The 11,892-nt window shown below is 46.0% G+C and overlaps 1 protein-coding gene across 4 annotated transcripts in view; it reads right to left on the bottom strand.

Moving 5' to 3' along the window:
* Positions 1-246: 246 nt before the first annotated feature.
* Positions 247-11,892, bottom strand: part of DIPK2B (divergent protein kinase domain 2B) — a 29,626-nt gene continuing 17,980 nt past the window's right edge. For 2 of the 4 annotated variants that reach the window (XR_012627503.1, XR_012627504.1), the window contains exon 7: positions 965-5,992. The gene's annotated coding sequence lies outside the window, so the exon portion shown is untranslated. Of the gene's footprint in view, positions 456-964; positions 5,993-8,108; positions 8,194-11,892 lie in introns of those variants that run through there. The other 2 variants (XR_012627505.1, XR_012627506.1) reach the window with 2 other exon arrangements.

Here is an 11,892-nt window from a genome sequence, read left to right as displayed (position 1 = left end):
ACCACAAGAGAGACTGAGACGAGTAGTAGTGTAAAATGAGTCTAGTGACGTGGCTGGGCTATCATTTATATTAGCCTTCCATGCACAGAGAAAGACAAACAGGAATAAATATTTTCAGCCCTTTTCTTCTCTGTACTTTTCAGCAGCAAACCAGTGGGAAACTGAGTAGTCCTTTGAGTAAACTGCACTTTTCTTGCAACATCTTGCAGGAGCTACAAGAAATGTTGGAGGAGGTTTAGGGCTGTTGGTCCTTAATACACTGCTCAGCCTTTTATCTGCTTATAATTCCCAGGCTGATGCAACCCTGAAAGCGTGAGAGCACGTGAGAAGGTAAGTTTTTAGGTAGAAAAGTGATCGTGGTTACGCTGGAGGAGGCAGAAGTGCCCAGGCAGCTTAGGGATGCTGATATGCAGTCATCAGATAAGGGTGCAGATATCTGATACCTGGCTGGCATACTGAAAAATAAAAAATTGGTTTCAGTGACAGGTTGAGTATAATGTTACTGAGAAATGGCGGTGTGGGCTCAGCCCAGTGGTGCCCCATGGGGGTGCGATCCCAAGCACTCAGCTGGCAGGATGCCAACATGTTTTGCAGCAAAATACTGCACTTTTGCCAAGAACCAGCCTACAGCAGATCATGGGCTGGTGGACATCTTAGGAGAAAAAGACCTCAGCTCCACACAGATTATGTTTCCTTCATCATTATCTATCATAGCACTCAAATGCAACAAGAGATTTTGGTATTCCTAAACACAGATAAGAGAAATTGTTGTGTCTGTGTGCACTGAACTGTATTTGTACCAGTGTGGTTGTAAGTAAAGTTACAGCCTGACAATTGAATCCTACTTGAGCATCTTTCAGCTTTCACCTGTGTGCTCCAGTCAGAAGTCTATGGGGTTATCATTGAGATAGATACAGCAGAAAACATTTCCCCAAAAAAAAGAAACATGAAAAGTACAGGGAAAAAAAAAATCACTTTTTATGAGAAGTGTCTTTGAGGTGCAAGTATACAATTTTTTAAAGGTAGAAAGTCAAGAAGAAAAGGAGCAAAGTCTAACAGGGTAAAAAGTCTGGGCAGGCGAAAAATTATTTGAACCAGTACTCAGTGATCCGCCCTCAGTTCTGGTTAACAGAGAAACAATACCTGTGTTGGTAGTTGACGATACCTTTGAAAAGCCACTTCAGCAGCTACAAAGTAAAAAGCAAAGGTGGAATGAGTTTTCCATCTCTGAACAAAATGAGTTGGCAATTATCATAAGTGCAACATCAGTTCCTAATTTTCAAAATCAGGGCAAAATGCTGTTTACAGAGCTTGATGGAGCCTTTAGCAATTACTGCTGTTATGAAGAATACCGTGGATAATGCTGTCTATGGCTTATTTACACAATTACAAGGCAGGAGAACATAAGACAGCATATGAATGAAGTGCTGCTGTGTTAGAATAGGTATTTCATTGCCCCACGAACTAGGAGCTGGCTATTTCAGCTCTGTCTGGTGTTTCTTCAGCCGGCCAGTGCCACTGGCCCCTGCTGGATAAGAGCCTGAGGGTCTGCCAGCATAACCCACAGCTTCCTTCCCTCCAGGCCCTAGGCACAAGATGTTTTGGACATGATGCTGGACAATGCTAAGCTGTGCATTAATGTGGAGACTATACTAGAAAAATCAGTTTGACTTCCAGCATGGAAATGTTCCCAGCCCCTGCGCTCGAGCAAAGGCAGGTCCCCTCCCCAATACCCACCTCCTCTTCCTCAGCAGTTCACTCTGGAGGTGCTGAGGGGAGCGGGAGCAGCCGCAGCAGAGGTGTTGGCTGCTGAAGGAGGGTGCTGGGGCAACTCAGCACCTTCTCCCCTCACTGCTTGCCACTGGCCAGGTCAATGGGTGCTGCCAGGCAAACAGAGAGCATGAAGACTCACAAGGGAAAACACCCAAGTTCTGCTGAGGAAGGGTCTTGGGAAGGGATAAGGAGGTTTGTGATGGCAGATTTTGGCACCTGGAGGGAGGATAGAGGGTTGGAGCATCTTGCCTCATCATTTCCTTTCCTCCCTGCCAATGATTGCCCACATTTGGCATTTCTGCCCTTGGTGCAAACCCCCATGAAGTTTATGTGCTGCAGGTGGATACAGGGCAGTGGTGGATTTGACTTAAGAAAGTGGGGTTTTCTGTGGCTGGGGAGAAGGGAAGTGCATTTCTTCTCATTTTCCAGATGCTCAAAGGGAAGCATGAATTTAGGTTTAAGGAGCAGGTTGGAATTAGGAGAAACATCCAGGCCAGAGGATATGATAAAGCAATTAGCTCAATACTGTATGGAGATCTGTGCCTGGCACTGACAATGGCAAATCCACCAGGATACAAGAAAAAGTTCTTTTTAAAATAGGCATTTATTTGTGTTGTTGCAAGGTGACTCATTTGCTTGGGCTGTCTGAGAAAGCATTAAGCGTCTTAAAGTTTTAAAAACTGTGAAAGCTTAATGTGCCTCCAACGCTCCTCAACCTTAGTCCCCATTACTGAAATGCTGGTTTAAATGTTGGTTTAACTTGAATTACTCTGTGATTCTTTATTTGATTTTCTCATGTTTGCCTTTTGCCATGCTAAAATGCTCTGACTAGAGTCATCGCTTCCCTGCCCCACGGGTCACATCTTTCCCTCCCCAGCCTCCATCCTTTACCCTCCGAGTTATTGACCTGAAAATTTATATGCTTCATCCTCACTTCTTCAGCTGGAGCTGTATGGTCTTTCCACACACACATGCACAGTCATGTTTCCCCCTCTCTGCTACAGCCTGCACGTCTCTCCCCACGGGAGGCTGCTGCCTCCACGTCGGGCTGTTCTTTGTGCCCCCTTGCATCATGCTCCCCTGCCCAGGATGTCCTCCCCACATCAGAGAGCATCTCGCTCCTCTCGCTGATCATCTCTGGGTGCTCCTGACCTGCTCTCCTGTGTCTCAGCTTGGTTTTAGGTGACCTCAAATGGCAAACCTTTCACTTTAATGATGTGCAGTTGATGTGTGAGCTCAGCAGGCCGGGGTGTTTCCTGCTTCCGGGGAGGTTGGGAAAGAGCTGTGGGACAGGAGCTTTGCTGGAGGGGATCTTATTCTATTATGGCCTTTTCCCCTGAGGTCTGCAGTGGTTGTCAGGTCAGCAGAGGAAGGAAATTGCAATCCAATTCATAGGAAACAGACTAGAAAGAGTTTGCATTTACATTTTTTTCAGTGAAACATCCTTCATGGTTTCTGCCTCCTGTAATGTATTTGTTGTATTTGTTTGGATGGCAAGTCCCCCCCCAGCAGAATTTATCTCATCTGATGTAGGGTGGCACCAGCAGAAGCACACCCCGTTGCACCACAAGGTCCTCTGCCCCGCCATGCTCCCTCAATGAAGTTGGAATTGGAGGACCCAGCTGTTTGGGTGATAACGACCTTTCCCTAATTCTTCTTTTCACAATCTGCTTTCATCTTTCATGTGCACCAGAAGAATTTTTTTCCCCTGGCACCTCTCCAGTTGCGCCAACATCTAGGAAATAGTTTCTATTCCTCTTCCAAGCTGCCAAAGCAGCCCAGGTCTGGGCAATGCCCATGCAGAGCTCAACTGGAGCCGGGCCCCTGGGGGAGAGCAGCGACCCGGCAGCTAGTGCTGATGGCAGCAGGGACATCCCTTGGGAGCAGGCAGGGTGATAACTATACTTCATCTCAGGGTAGAGAAAGGTGTCCTTCTCCCTGGCTGCTTGCCCCCAGACAGAGCCAAGGGAGCACCACTGGGTGCTCATCGAAGTCCTCTTTTCTTTCAGTTCAGAAAAAACATGGGTCTCCATGTCTGGAATGAGTAATTGCCCTTTAACAAGGAGGCTGGGGTCTCTGCAGTCCTCCTGGAGAAATGACTCAACCTCAGTAAACATAAGGGAGTGAGGATGGTTAGAAGAAAAAACAACCTTACAGCCACAGACAAAGCTGATTTGGGTAAGATGTCAAGAGAGCATGATCATGGTGGTTACTCTCTCAAAAACCCCAAGAAGGACACAAGGAGACGGGAAGAGGGATAGGTTCCTGAGCTACCAGGTTTCACCTGGGAGGTAAGCAGGTTCTCTGAGCCTGGTTTCCAAACCCTAAAAAGCAAACAAAGATCAGATCAACTCTCTTGGACCATTCTGAATCTATGAGAGAAACTTGTATTAATCCATGTACAGCCACTGAAAGCTGTTTCACATGTTGAAATAAAAGGTCTCTCAAGGGAACCTGCCCTCTAAAATTAAATCAGATTCATTTTTGCCTGATGAATTGCTTTTGATTATGACAAAGGTTTGTTCTGAATGAACATTTCCAGGCGTGCAAACTGGCTAGGCTGGTATACTAACGCTTTAATAGATCTGGGATCTCAAAGCTCCCATGTGCCATTATGAAGTGCTCTCTCCCTCCCACCCACAGCACTGACATTAAGATGGTTTCTCTGGATCAGCATAAGCTTATTTCCTTCAAGTTGTTTGTTTTCATTTTTTTCTCCAAAAGGAGATATCAGTGGAAAATTAGGGTGTTTCCTTGAGAAGACTGAGTCATTAGTAGCTATGTTGCAATAGCTTTATTCATAAATATTGTTAAATTATTCATGTTTAATTTTATGGACAGCGTAAAGCTAAAGACATCCTGAGGAGGATGTTTCCTTGGTCATCGGAAGTGGGTGCCGGACCATGAGCTGGGACATCACCCTGGGAGCCCCAGCCCTTATTCCTGGTTGAAATTCACTTGGGCTGACACATCGGGCCAAATATCTGGTTCTGTGTTTGGGGAAGAATGTATGAAACAAAACAAAGAGGGATCCTTCTTCTGTTGTGTCCTCCCACTACCCTGCAATCCCTGACACGGGGATTTCCTCTGCAGTTGCATCTCTTCAGGCTCATGACATCTTCCAAGGCTGACCTCCCCTGGGAAAACCCTCCCACACCTGTGCCCATCTGGTTATCCCATTTTCCTTTGCACTGTGCTGAAAACCCAACTCTTTCCAGGCTGCCTTAGCAGTCTGAGCTCCCCAGAGTCCCTGTTCTGCTCCTGGTTTTCTTCCCATGATGAGCATCTGCCTTTAACAGAGTTGTACACACCCTGAGCAGATTCCTCACTCGTACCCGCTGGGTAGTATTTCCATCAGACCTACTATTTGCCTACAGAGCAGCATCAAAGTCTTAGTTGAGGAGAGGTGCACAACCCCCCAACCTCCCTCAGCTCCTTACCCTGACAAATGGGGAGACTGGGTTTTACTTGATTTTGCTGTTAACAGATTCACTTAAGCTATTATTCTTATTTCTTCTTTGAGACACCGTCTGTGAAAATCATTACAAAACACTGATTTCTTCGTTCCTTGGGCCTCCTTGCACTGAGATTTTGTGCTGGCCACAGCAGCTCTTCTGGCAGGCTTCCTGCTTCTGATGTGTTTGAGAAAGGGTTTATTGTCAGCCTTCACGCTGTTAGCAACAAGCTCCTTGGATTTTTCTTTTGGGGCTGCCTTACTATAGTCTTGCATCTAATTTGCCTAATTTCTGCATTTGATTTCTACTTTTTGAAGGGTGTCTGTTTGCTTTGAATTGCTCCATTGTGCTGCTGTTTAGCCACCTGGGATGTGTGTGTATATATATTTTTATTTATTGTTGGTACACATCTACTCTGAACTTGTAATGTGGTGTCTTTAAACAGATCCCACTGTTGCAGGGCTCTTGAAGAAAAATGTGGGCAGACATCACAGCAGATCAGGCTTTCTCGGTAGACTTCTTGTATGGCTTAAAAAGTTAAGAAGTCATGAAGCAGCTCACAGCAGTTCTTGCAACTTCCAAACCCAGCCTCTACAAGCCTCCCTCTGGATGAGTTCACTTGTCCACCATGTAGCACCCCTCCATCCTCGTCCGGCAGCAGGAGGAGATTTAGGGGACTGTGTCTAGGGCCATTGCCCCCATCTGCTCCAGAAGAAGCTGGTTTGTGTCTCAGAGCAGGAATGGGTGTGCTCACAGATCCAGATCTGTAGCGGGGAAAAGAGGGACTTTGTAGTCACAGCTTTTCCAGTAATTCTTAATTTACATCTGTAGTACTGAGAGTCCTCTATCCTTTAGTTCAGTCTGTGTTTCTGTCAAATTTATGAACAACCCTTCTCATAAAATCCCATGAACACAGATGTCCCTGGGGATGACAGTCTTTTGAAGACTCTGGTCCAGTTAGAAAAGCCCTAGTTGTTTCCACAGCTTTTAGCCTTTTATATTTCCTTCTTGATTTGCCAGTGCTGAGGTGTTAGACTTTTTCTTAGGTAAATATATATATATTTTTTGGTGGAACCTCAAGGTCATATTCGCACTCATGTCCTCCATTCAGAAGCTTCTCTTTTCTGCCTTCCTTCCCCAGTAACTTTATATTGCTGTATAAACAATCCTTCAGTCATGCAAAAGCTGTATTTTTAGAAAGCTCTGCTTGGCTCCTACCTAGGGACGTGCAACTGTGAAGTTCATCACTGCTTGGCTGGCCCTTCCCTGCTCTCCCTGCAGCCGGACATTCCCTCTTGCTATGTGAAACAGTCAGTTAGTAACTCCAACACTACTGTTGGAAAAAAAAGTCATACAGCTTAACTTTGGAGACCCTTTTTCAAAACACATTGATAAAGCAAGTCAATAGCTGTTCGTTAGATTCTCTGGTCATTCTGCACACAGAATTCAACAAAAGTGCTTCCTACAGGGCTTCTTTCTTTCACACCCTTGTAGACACAAAGAGAAACCCCTGTCAACATTTGTCCCCAGGCAACACAGCCATTAGATGGAAAGTTCCTGAGCACTGAGCATCATCTCTGGATTTGCTCATCAGGTGGCTGCTGTGGTCCTTTGGCACCTGGGAGGTTTAATCCCACGCAGCCTTCATGTGGCAAAGGTGCCCTGTGGCGTCCCCCTCTCTGGTGGAAGGGGAAAGGCAGCGCAAGCAGCATCATGAGTGGAAATGGGAAGGGATAAATAATTAGTTTCCTGAAACCTGGACAGCTGTTCACATCCCTTGACCACTTGCTGAAGAGATTTCCATTTTGAAACACCAGTGGTGATACAGCAACTCCCTTCAGGGATGTCTGAAACAGTGACAAGTGCCCTGATTGGGAAAAAGAGATGTTTAATCTCAGCACTTCCCCCCAGCACCATCATTCTTCCAGCACCTTTCTCTTCCTGTCCTTCAGCAGTACCTGAACTGTACACAAATCCCTGCTTTGTTTTGCTAGTAGAAACAGTGCAAATGTATAAGGGCACTTTCTTTTCCCTATCTCCAGCTTGAGGTGCTGGGGAAAACCGTGAGTAAATGTTTACAGCTGCTCCAGCCAGAGCAGAGTGAAAACCCAAAGGTGATCTTCTCTCTTGCTCTTTCTGTACCAAGAATACAAACAGAGGGAGGTTTTCATCCCTGTGAAGTTTCCAATTATTCCTAGTGTCTTGATTATTTTTTCAGAGCAAGAAAATAACCACTATTTTAAGGCATCACTAGAGGAATGAATTTGACAAGCTTTTATCCAAATGAATGTTTAAATTTTGAAAGGAAAAAAAGAATCCAGCATGACTGACAAGGTCCTTTTAAAACACATAATACGTTGAACCTTACATGACACTTCCGTGGGTGTTAGTCTAAAATGCTATCTTTACATGCAATGCAGCATATGAACCGTGTAAGGCAAGAGTTGTAGCTGTATGCATCCTTGCTGAGTAGTACTATAGGACTGTAAAACCTGACAAACTTGTTCTCTTAAAGCTCCATGTCCCCAGGGAAGAGGCTGGTGTATTCTTGTTCTTCAAACACCTGGAAAGTTTGCTTTAGAATAACTATTGCCATATATACTCTGTGTGGCAAGGAATAGAACTCGGTCTTAAAAAACCACTAATCCCAGGCAGTTGATCCCTAAAGTGAGGGGCTCAGGCTTGGAGAGGGCTACAGGAGGAGCTGGCAGAGGTGAAGGAGGTACAGCACCGGCTCTCACTGGAGCTCACCATCCATTTCCTGCTGAGGAAACTACTCTTTTCTCTTGAAGGCTAGGAGAGGGATGGGGATTGTGTAGCCGGCCCCATCCCAGCCTGCTGATAGAGAGAGGTAAGAAACTCAATGGTGGGATTTTGATGGCCCTTAGGGCAGGAGCAAGGAGTGCTGGCAGCAGTGGGGGCTGCTTTATAGTGCAGGTAGCATCCTTCACCTCCAACTGGAGACCTGTGGAAAAAAGGGACACTTCCTCTTATTGCTCCAGAAGAGCAAAAATGTAAAATGCTGCAAGTAAAACTATGACAGAAACACAGGGTTTCTTTTTAAAATGAGAAAATTAGCTTATTGCTGCTGCCCCTTTCCTTCTGATGGTCTATGCACAGACTGGTAACCCTGCCATTTTATTCTCTGGATTCAGCCACCAATCATCACTAACCTCTCCTCTTTTAGGAGGTCTTGCCTCCGTGCAAGAGAGATGTGTGGGCCACAGCTTTAAGGGCTGACAGCTCATCACACATGACAGAGATAACTGAGGCAAAGGGGTCTGGCCACCTCCAGCCCTTGTACAGGGAAGGATGTCTGGCAGCCTTGGGGGCAGCTTCCTGCCCAGTACAGTGCCATGTGCAGCCATGTTTCTCTTGCTTCAAGTGTCCCAATGGTGGAGACCTTACAGCTCCGCTATCCATTTCCACGCTAGTCCAACTACAGTCCAGCTAGCCCACTACCACATAAGCTCTCACGCAGAACAGCTTATTCTTATCCTTTAATTGTTTGGGGTTTTTTTAAATTGCTTGAAGATCTTTATCAGGTGTCCCTCCCTAGATTTCCATCTGTTTTTTCTTCTCTCTTCACTTTTTTCTGGACCTCTGGATCATCCTCACACTTCCTTGGGTATTGGTTGCCCAAGTCTTTCTTGAGGAGCAGTGCTAAAAACCCACCAACACCCTCTGGCTGAGACCATCCCTGTGTGAAGGACAGTAGGTGAGTCTGACCGCTTTTTCTAATCCAGAAGGGAGAAATTTGTGCATGCCTCCCCCACCCCCCAATGGCCTTGCCATGAGTAGCTATTTTCATTTAATTTCCCTTTCCCTGAAATTCATGTTTGTTTGTTTTTAATTTCAGGATGGCCACTAAGCTCCTTTCAGCACTGAATTAGAGAAACAGAGGATACAGTAGCAGCTAGACCCAACTATTAATCAAATTAATGTGTCTTGGTGAACCAATTCAGAATACCGTGGTGCTGGCTCTTGTGATTTCGTAACATCTCATGACATTCAATATTTTTGTTAAAGCTCTGCTTTCCAGATTCATGTGATAATGGAACAAGCTGAGGTTTCACTTAGGAAGAATTAGCAATAAAGTGTCTAGAGCACCTGGCTGTAAAGAGTAATTGGCAAATGGGACCCAAGTGCATCCTAAAGTCTCAGAAAACCAGAAGGCAAATAAAAAGCACCTGCAAACAACTGTTGTTGGCCGAGCTTGTTGGAAAGACATTTGCATGAAATGTGCTCATCTGGCTGCTCCTGTGGACAGGAGCTGTTGAGTGCTGATCCTAAGTTCTCCAAAATGCCTCAATGTTTTCTGCGTAGCCCCTGGTGGGAAGCTGGGAGCCGGGGTGATGCAAAGTGGGGCAAGAAATTATCACCCACAAAACCTATGGAGCGGGAAACCTGGACCTCCAACGCCTCAGGACTGGTTGTAATGGAAGTGCCCCCAGTTAGAAGGTTTTGGGGTGATCTGTGTATTACCAGACACTTCAAATAGCTGTGTGGGTTTTCCCAGCAATACACAGCATGCCCCTTTCCCTTTGGACATGCAGCGTCCCTGCCAAGGGTGCTGGTCGGGATGTGCTGGGAGGTGTCAGAACAGCCCAGGCTCAAGCGGCACAGAAGTGCCTGCGACGTTTGGGAGCACGTGGCCACTTCAGAGGCTCTGTCTCGGTGCCATTCCCCCCGAGCATCAGCCACGTCTCAGTAAGAGTGTGACTGAATGAAGACAAGGGTACAAATAGGCACCGGGTGCATTGCTTATGGAAGGGAAGCAGTTTTTACCAGTTTTCCACTTTCTGTGATGAGGACCTGTTTCAGCCAACGTTGCCAGGATGCTCTCTGTTTGGTGGGAGGAGTGAATGAAAAATACAATTTAATGCCACCACTGGCTGCCGTTCCTTCCCAAGGGGTTGTGTGGGGCAGGGGCAGCGGTGTGAGTGCATAGACACCAGGCACTGACTGAAGGTGAGACACAGAGGAGCAGTGAAACTGGGACTGTCATTTGCTATGGGCTGCCCACACGCAGCCCCCATCACCTGAGAAAGAAGCAGTGTTAAAATACACTGCTAGACAAAATATGGCAGAAAATACAGTTTTACAAACCTCTTGACATGAAAACTTTAAAAATATGCGGGATATGGGGCAGTAAGAGAGACACCCAATAAACAGCTGGACATAAAGACAGCTGCAAACTACCCACGAATAAAGGAAGTGCTGAGGCTGACTGTGAGGCTGGTGCAAGACTTCTCCTGTCATTCTTGTCGTGCTGCGGAAACGGTTTAAGTTGTTACCAGGAACAGTTTGCAAAGGCTCACACAAAGCCACCATCAGAAATAACTTGAACACAGAGAGGAAAAAATTGCTCGAGAGTTCTTTTGGGAAGGATTAGGTTTAAAATAATTGCCATTTATAAATTAATTTCACATCCTTTTGGAGCTTGGCCTACTAGCATTTCAAGGCTTGACTGGAGCTGGCAGACAGGGTGGGCACCGATTCCAGGGCCTGACTGCCAAGAAAAAGGAAAATATTAAGAGAAAAATTTGGCAATGAAAAAAAAGGCCAGGAAAATATAGGGAAATGAGATTTAGTTTAGGAAAATGATTGTTCTCTGAGCCATGGACTGATTTTATGGCTGGCATATTAGTCACAGTCTTACATGAGTCTGGCCTTTGTAATCGATGTTTGAAGAGAAACTAGTGGTGAACACAGCTCCCAACGCTTTAATAATTTTTAAACCCATGATTCTGTTATTTTTAATCATGGGTTTTTTTAAATTTAAATTCATATCAAAGTCTACTGAAAGCAGTGGGGAGACTCCTCTCAGCTTTAACAACTTCGAATCAAGCTGTGTAAAAATAGATGCCACGTGCCTCAAGACTTCTGCTGCAGTCTCATCGACTGAGTCCAGCAGCAAAGTAAGACCATGACTCTTCTGTTTCTTACACTCAGTATTTTAGGATCACAAGTGATGGGGGCCCAGCTGAAGCCCCTGTGACACCTCTCAGTCCTTTTGCCCAGTGCTGGATTAGACCTGAGGGATCTGGGCTTGCTCCTGCTGTTCTCTCAGGTGTTGAGCACATGCATCACCTCTGCATTTCCCTGGGCCTGTCTGATAGCAGAGAAATGCTCTGCTGCCCAGGAGACATTTTGCACAGAGCCGTCCAGTACTTTCCAAAAGGAAAATGTGCATGGTGAAATGAAAAATGCCCAGGACACACGGGAGAGTGAACCCAGTGTGGAGCCCTGTTGCAAGGGCTGCTCCTCCTTTCGATGCAAGTCAAGCCATTACTAAACTAGAGAGCACTGAATCAGAGGCCAGCCTGAGTCACAGAGCAGCTGCAAAGACATCTCCGCAGACCCATGGCTTGCAAATCACCTCTGCTGGGGCATGGGCAGACCAGGCCAGTTCTTTATCTTAGCACTTTTGGGGCATTTTGTGGTGTGAATTTTTAGTTATGACTGCATAAAGAAGGCTGCCCTCCAGCACTGCAGCTCGCAGCCCAGAGTGAGCAGCACCTCACCACTGACCCTAGTGAGAGTGGTGGTGAAGCGGGGACCAAGGTATTGGAGATGCAGACAGATTCAAGAAAAACTGTTGGAAACAGATTGTTAGACAGCCTTATGGATCTCAGTAAAGGACATGTTTTTCTTACTGGAA

The sequence above is a fragment of the Strix uralensis genome, chromosome 2, assembly GCF_047716275.1.
Source record: "Strix uralensis isolate ZFMK-TIS-50842 chromosome 2, bStrUra1, whole genome shotgun sequence".
NCBI lineage: Eukaryota > Metazoa > Chordata > Aves > Strigiformes > Strigidae > Strix > Strix uralensis.
This window is presented reverse-complemented; position numbering and strand designations above follow the sequence as displayed.